At 23.2% G+C, this 8,711-nt stretch overlaps 1 long non-coding RNA gene across 1 annotated transcript; it reads left to right on the top strand.

The window, feature by feature from the left end:
* The first annotated feature begins 6,203 nt into the window (after nt 1-6,203).
* On the top strand, nt 6,204-8,001 carry LOC149033661 (uncharacterized). Its single transcript, XR_016176379.1, has 2 exons — nt 6,204-6,819; nt 7,329-8,001. It is a non-coding gene; the product is annotated as an uncharacterized LOC149033661 (long non-coding RNA).
* The last annotated feature ends 710 nt before the right edge of the window (nt 8,002-8,711 follow it).

Here is an 8,711-nt window from a genome sequence, read left to right on the forward strand (position 1 = left end):
ATAAAATCAAAGTAACTTTCACCATATTGTCAAAAATAAATCGTTAGACAATATTTGTTATATCAATAACAATTAGAATTCATTTAATATTCAAATGTAATTCTTGAATCCCTTGAGTACTGAATTATTTGAAGATTTTTATTCATATATAATCAATTTAATTTGTTGTTATATGGATTAATATGTAGAAGTAATATATTTTATTTGGAATATATATTTATATATTGATGATATAAATATATTTTTGCAACAACACATTTTAATTACAAAATATAAATAAATATATATAAATGAAACAAAATAGAAATATTTATATATTTTATATAAGCTTCTTAAATTCAGATGACGAGTCAGATTCGTTCACCGTAACTTTGCCCAAGTAAGTAGATGATAAGTCTCATTTGTCAAATGTACCCAAAGGATTAAATATCTCGAAACAAGAGATATACATATAACTTACAATTTACTTGTAAGTGTGCTCACTTTCATAATTATGAGCAAATATAATTAATTTACCTCAATTATTTCTAAGACATTTCATTTTTTCCAAACAAATATCGAATTTGTCAAATTTTACGTAAAAATTCGAAACTATCAACCAATAGAGAGAGTGTATAGATTTATAAATATAAATATACATTTTAATGATGATAAAATAAGGAAAAAGTAAGTGTCGATCGTAGGAAGCTGTCCAAACGACAAATTCCATCGGTTGTAAGATTTTATGGGACCGCGAATGAAGTGAACGTTTTAATCCACTCGGGGGATCCTCCAGGCGTTTCAACAACATTAACCGACCGCAGTGGAATCCAACAGAACCACCTCTTGCGGGACACCGCCGAGGACTTAATGCAGTGCGTATTACACCATTACATGTTCCGTTTAATCATGCCTTGCTAATGGTCCACCAACTTCCTTTATCGGTTACGTCGTCCTTCTTAGCTGAATAACACACTCTTCTTATTTTTATTCTTATTTTTATTCTTATTCTTATTCTTCCTTGCTTCTTTCGAAAGACACGAGTTTCGGACAAGCTTTAAGATACACTTTAGATATCTTACATTGCAAATGTTATTTTTCTTTCTTTTTTTGTTTTTTTTTTCTTTCCTACATATTGTTCCCCTTTATCTCTCTTTCTCTTTCGTAACAATTTTGTATAAAAATCAAATTCTTCTTTGCGATAAATAATATATTTGTAATTAAATTTTGTGTAATGATTTTTTTTTTTTCGTTACTTCTCTGCCAATTTTGATTTGATTTTTTTTTTTATTTAGGTGTCTCGCGTTTCAGCTTTTTATTAATAAAAAGATTGTTTACAAACAGTTTATATTATAAAAATTCGAATATTTTGTTTATTATTGTTTATATCTGTTTACATGTAAAAGTAGTTTTACGAAATGTCTACTTTGTTAATTAGAATTTTCTTTCAAATATGTTATTACCGATTAAACAGGAAACATTAAAAGCTATGAAAACGAACGATAACAAAGAAAAATAATATACAAGATGCATCGTATTTATATTTTTCATTCAATTAAAAATTTTCTATAGAAAATTATTTAAGTATTTCAATCGAATTATTTGATATTGATTAGTTTCAATATAAACAAGAAAAAAACTTTTGATTTTAAGATTAACGTAATGCGAGAAGGGGATAATGTTGTAAGTGTTAAAATTTGAAATTACACTGTCAAAGAAATAATTTAATGCTTAATAAATAATAAAATAAATCGTTTAACGACTTGAAATGAACGTTTGAAAGATAAGTAAAGCGTTAAACGTTTGACATTTTCTCCTTATCGAAAGAAGACGAAACGACGAAAGCGTCGGATAGCCATCGTAGTAAAGTAGAAATTATAAACGAGAAAGATTATTGCACGAGTAAGTTAATTATAAACCTCGTCTGGAGACGTTCCTTATCGAAAAGTTATCGACATAAACGAGAAAGCGAAGACTGAAGGAAAGATAAACGAAGTGTCTTCCTAGATTTTCCGATTGGTCCATATAAGTATAACATATCTAAGTGGAAACCAGGAAAGTATCTTTGTTTTTCTTATCTATGGAGATTCTCCTTCTTTCTTATTTTTTCTTTTTTATCAATGAAGAACGATAAGGAGAAACATAGAGTGAGAAGAAGAGAAAGAGACTGTAATTTTATCTATCAATTACATTTAATTTAATCAATTAAATGAATTTTACTTTATTTTTGTTCTTATTTATCTATGATATATAAGTATAATAAGATATTAGTAATAATAATAATTATTATTATACTTATGATGATAATAGAATAGAAACAATATGTAAAATTGTCGTTAATAATCACTGATGGTTGATGCGACATTAAATAAAGTTATATAAAAAAAAAAAAATTAAAAAAATGTGTAAGATATATTGTTAGTGTTACATTATAGTATGGTATAATAAATAAATTTGAAGTACTTTTTAATTACCATAATATTTTTAATTATATAATATTTTTTTCTCTTTTATAGTATATTATATATCAATGAAATTTAATTAATTATTTTTCTTTCCATCTTTCTTAGTAATTCACCTATAAATCGAATATTAGTTACAATAACTATGTAAAAAATTAGAATTAATTTTTGTATTTTTTTTTATGAATAATAATTCTGTATAAAAAATAAAAGGAAAATGAAAAAATATCGTAGCAACACAATATGGTATAATAAATGAATTTGAATTAATTTCTAATTGAAAATATATTTTGTTCTATTTTATACTGTATTATATTTCCATGAAATTTAATTAATTATTTTTCTTTCCATCTTTCTTAGTAATTCACCTATAACTCGAATATTAATTACAATAACAATGTAAAAAATCAGAATTAATTTTTGTATTTTTTTTTTATGAATAATAATTCTGTATAAAAAATTAAAAAAAAAAAATAAAAATATTAAAGATAATCAACTAAAATATGATAATTGAAATATTTAATAATTGAATGAATAAATTTTACTTTAAATCGAATAATAATGATAAAAATAAAAAAAAAATAATATAATATAAGATTCATTTGAAATTGTAGAATCACAATTTCGTGTATAATAATGAACATTGAAAATACTACGTAAGCAAGTACGATTCCGTTTCTTTCGTCTATTTTCCACGTAACGATTAAACGACGACGTAGAATTTAATTCGAGCGATTTTCTCACCGAGAATACTTACACTAAAAGATGAAGAAACAGTTCGAAACGACCTTTAAGTTAGATTTTAAGAGTCATCGTTCTTAGTCGATCTTCTCTTCATTTCTGAACTAAACGCCAGACGTTACATCTGGATTATTATTATTAACGTCGACAGAAAAAGAGAGAGAGAAAGAGAGAGAGAGAGAGAGAGAAAGAAAGATAGTGTGTTATACCAAGTTTCACAGAAATATCATCGCGACACTTTCCTAACACACTTTACAATCATAAAATCTGTATTTTCGTTCTTCGTACAAGATCACTCATGTTACTTCATTCTTTTTATAGCAAAAAATCTACAAGAAAAACAAATATTTATTACTGTACAGAACTAGAGAAAAGATGGAGAGAGAGAGAGAGAGAGAGGGAGAGAGAGAGAGAGAAAAGGAATGAATGTTTTTTATTATCATTCTTCTATAAATATTATTAATATTATTTTAAATATTGATCGAGTTAATGTTGATAGTATAATTATATTTTTTTAACTATAGGATTATTTTTAAAATTGTATGCAATAAATAAATAAAAATTAAATTCAGATTATAGAAAAAAAAATATTATAATAAGTTAAACATATCTTTTTCTCTATTTTGATCTTGAACTTAATAAATTTTCATCTTATTTTTATAAATCTTTGCAAATGTATAAAAAATGTATATTTATTATAGTTACATTATAATATAAAATTTAATATAATATAAAATATAATAAAAAAATTTAATATAAGATATAATATAAAATATAATATAATATAAAATATAATATAAAATATAATATAAAATATAGTATAAAATATAATATAAAAAATAGTATAAAATATAATATAAAATTTAATATAAAATTTATTATAATATAAAATATAATAAAAAATTTAATATAAGATATAATATAAAATATAATATAATATATGTATATTATTATATCATAATATATATTATTAGTAAATTAATATTCTAAAAAATCCTAAAATAATTATCATTAAATATCAAATCATGGTTCTATACAAATCATCCCCTTTTTCCAATTAAAACCAATCATAAAATAATGTAAAAAAATACAAGTAATAAATAAAAAATGTGCCAGTTATTACTACAGTTGACTATATTATCAAAGTATATAAATCAATATTTAATGATTTATTTGATAATAACTATATAATTTTAATATAAAATAAATCATCAAACCTAATATTCCAATTTTTGTATTTGAACTACTATCATAATTATAACCGACACAAATAATCCTCCATTTATTTATGAAGTGTCCTTTTCTTCAGTAAAGTATAAAAAAAAAATGTTTCGTACCGATAACGATCTAAAGATCGTTTGATATTTAACCTTGAAGTGCGTTTTTTATCGTGACTCCCGTTTTCCTGGGAATCGTACGATCGAAAACCCTCTTCTTTTTTCTTTTATCTTCTTCTCAGCCACGTAGGTTCGCGTGCGAGCCGCGATTTTAATTGATATTCCACGCTCCTTTCGAATCCTCCAATCGTCCTGAGAAATAAGAATAAGAAAAAGAAAAAGAAAAAAGAAGAAGAAGAAGAAGAAGAAGAACAGACAAACCTCTAACGACCGTAGCAGAACCACCTCGTAGGCTCTCGAAAGGTTTCGTGACGACAACGATGACTACGTTTCACGGTTCGTTGGCCGAATATAAGTTAGGGTGTAACTACTCCCACGAAAATCTACAAGTCAGCTTTTAGTTCCGATTATAATATCTTTAACTGACGTTCACACGCTTAATCGAAATTACAAGTTCGTATGATATCGTTTAAGTTATCGTTAAGTGATCTTCAAATTTATTATAATCATTTTCTTTATTATTAAGAGTAAACACTTGTATTCTTTTCTTTCTTATATATATATATATATACTTATATTATTTGTATTAAATTATTATACATTATTATAAGTATTGTTTATTATTTATATAATATATTAGATATGAAATATAGTATGTGATTATTTATATAGTATATTGTATTTTTTAATTTTAGTTGTGTGTACTAATTTTTGTATTAATTCTTAAGCTTTTAAGCATGTGAGCAAATATTAATAGATAATTTAAATAATAAATAAAATAAGTACTATTTTGCATCTATTATTTATAGATTTTTATATCAATTTTTTATAATTTATAATATGTAAATTTTTTAGATTATATGGAATAAATATTTCATAATTATTACTTTATATTATTTATATATAATTTATTATATAATATTTATATATAATAATTATATAATAATTATAATATATATATAATTATAATTATATAATATTATTATTATATATATATATATATATATATATATATATATATATATATATATATATATATATATATTATTATATAATTATTATTATATTAATAAAATTATTATTATAAATATTTCATAATTATATAAATAATATATATAAATATTTATTATGTAGGGGAGGCTTTCGGGGTAAACACCCTAAAGGGGTATACCTGAAAAATAAACTTCTTCTTCTATATAAATATTTATTATATTATATATTATATATATATATATATATATATATATATATATATTTATATATTATAATAACTATATTTATATATAATAATAATATAATTAATATAATATAAAAAAAAATAAAAAAAAATAATATAATATAATATAAAATATAGTATAATTAATATAAAATAAAAATATTTATAATAAATATTTAATTTTTTATAATAAATATTTATAAATATTTCGTGCGTAATTATATAAATAATATATATAAATATTTATTATTATATATTATATAATATCTGTATTTATTATAATATTATTTTACTAAATAATATAATTATATAGAATTATATACATAATATAATATAATATAATATAAAATATAATATAATATAATATAATATAATATAATATAATATAATATAATATAATATAATCTATATATATATAAAAATCTCGTGTCACAGTTTTCGTTCCCATACTCCTCCGAAACGGCTTAACCGATTTTGATGAAATTTTTTGTGCTTATCCGGTATCTATGAGAATCGGCCAACATCTATTTTTCATCCCCCTAAATGTTAGGGGTAGTCCACCCCTAAACTTTTTTTTCATTTTTTAGACAAAATTTTTAATTTCTATTTTTTTATGATACAACATACAAAAATACATACAATCCTTAATTTTCACCCTTCTACGATCAACCCTTATTTTTTAATAGCCATTTTAGTAATTTAATCATTTTTCCTCTCCGGTCGATAACTGATCAATCGTCATTTATTTAGTTATTATTATCCCCGCCAGATGTTTATAGGTGTCACTTCTGACCCAGTAAACAGCACGGAGTAGAACGAAGCCGGTTTCCTTTTTTTTTACTCCCTACACAGTTGTCGGCCATCATTATTGTTTATGCATCAAGTGTAGTAGTAACGTTGACAATTATTATTTTGCTATCTCAGTGTAACTCTTATATTAACTTTTAATCATTCCTATTTTATCAATAATAATTAAATTATCAATTTTGAGTGTATTTTGCACGATTAGTTAATCAAGTGATTTTATAACCTCAAAAGTACTCAACACGTGACACGAGCTTCCAATAACAACGGATTTTGTGTTGTAAGTATACTTTTTTTTATTTATGTTGTTGATCTTATAAAAATGTAATTTTAATTTAATTTTATTAAATTATCAATTTTGAGTTCAAGTGATTACGTGACACGAGCTTCCAATAACAACGGATTTTGTGTTGTAAGTATACTTTTTTTTATTTATGTTGTTGATCTTATAAAAATGTAATTTTAATTTAATTTTATTAAAAAAATGTAATTGAACAATTAAGATTTTCATAGTTTCCAAAAAATCAATCATTATGAATCTTTATTTTGAAATGTCAATGGAAATATTGGTTGTATGAAAAAATTATAAGAGACAATGTTTTCATAAAATTTAATTTTTTACTTTTGTTTGAAAAATTTTTCCATAAAACTTATATTTTTGTTATAATTTCATAAATTAAAACTAATCATTTCAAAACTGCGGCAAAAATCCTGGCCCTAATTATACTTTTAACATTTTTCATCATTAAATAATTTCATTAATTCTATTTATGTATGTTTTGCTCGAAGGATTACTATGCGTATCGGTTGATGATTAGACGCGGTCAGGACAAAATCATTCTACGATTTCGTGAACTTTGCCAACAATTCATAGTAGACATGTACGTGAAGATAGGGAGCGAATGACTATGATACTTACGATTTAATCAACAGAAACTGCGTGCGGAAGAATACAATCACTTGCGTGGGACTATTGTAAACAACGCCGAAACCGCAGAAATTGGTAATTCAGTCATTCTACCATAATCGTACATAGGCAGTCCACGTTACATGCAAGAATATAAAAAGGAAGCTATGACTTTCGTGCTAAAATACGAACGGAAAAACATCGTACAATCCATAAAACTTACAGATTTATAATGTTTCTTTTAGTGTTATTATGATTAGTGATTATCATATTATTGCGATATGTAAATATATAATAGATTAATTGATGTTATTAAATACAATGAATTAAAGAAATGGATGTTTGGTGTTTTGAAATTATGCTAGGTGCTAAGTTGGAAAAAAACGAATGTAATAAAACAAATTTCAATAAGATAAGATAAGCAGTTTCAGAATTATTAATAGACAAATAAATTGTGACACTGATTTTTATATATAGACTTTTATTTAGTAATTAATATATAGAATAAAAAATTATATAATGAATTTTATTAATTAATAAATTATCTTTTTTTTATCAGTTTTACGTTCTTTCATTTAACGATTTTTAAATCGATCTGATTTTGAAAAAGTTTTCACCTCAAAAAAAGCCACAGCAACGCGTGGCCGGGGCACCCTAGTATAATATAATATAATATAATATAATATAATGTAATACAATATAATATAAACTATAATATAATATAAAATATAGTATAATATAATATAAAATAAAATATAATATAATGGAATAGAATATAAAATATAATATAATATATAACATATTTTATATTTTATTATTTATATTTATAATTGTATCCTAATAGCACGATACATTTGAATAGAAATAAAATAAATTAATTAATAAAAACAAATGGTATAAAAATAAATGAATAGAATAGATGAACTGCGAATTATTAGAAACTGTTCTTGTAAAAGATTCAAGGTTTTCATCGAGAGATGATCAATTTTCCGTTTAATTATTTGTCGGTTGCAACAACGATAGACAACTTACATCAATGTATAATCGATGCGTTAAACATTAAGATAAAAACTACGAGGACGGCTTAATGAAACCCGTTATTACTATTCCTCGATTCGATCTCGTCCTGCCTTATTGGGACTCTCAACCAAGCCCTATCATTTACCGTCTCGATTTCATAATTGCATGCTTAGTCATTGAAATGAAGAACCAACGAAGATTCTAGATTAAACGTTCTAATAAATTATTTTCGACGGTAGCACGCA

The sequence above is a fragment of the Polistes dominula genome, unplaced genomic scaffold, assembly GCF_049000335.1.
Source record: "Polistes dominula isolate Pdom_NZ unplaced genomic scaffold, Pdom_raw_medaka contig_28, whole genome shotgun sequence".
Lineage (NCBI taxonomy): Eukaryota > Metazoa > Arthropoda > Insecta > Hymenoptera > Vespidae > Polistes > Polistes dominula.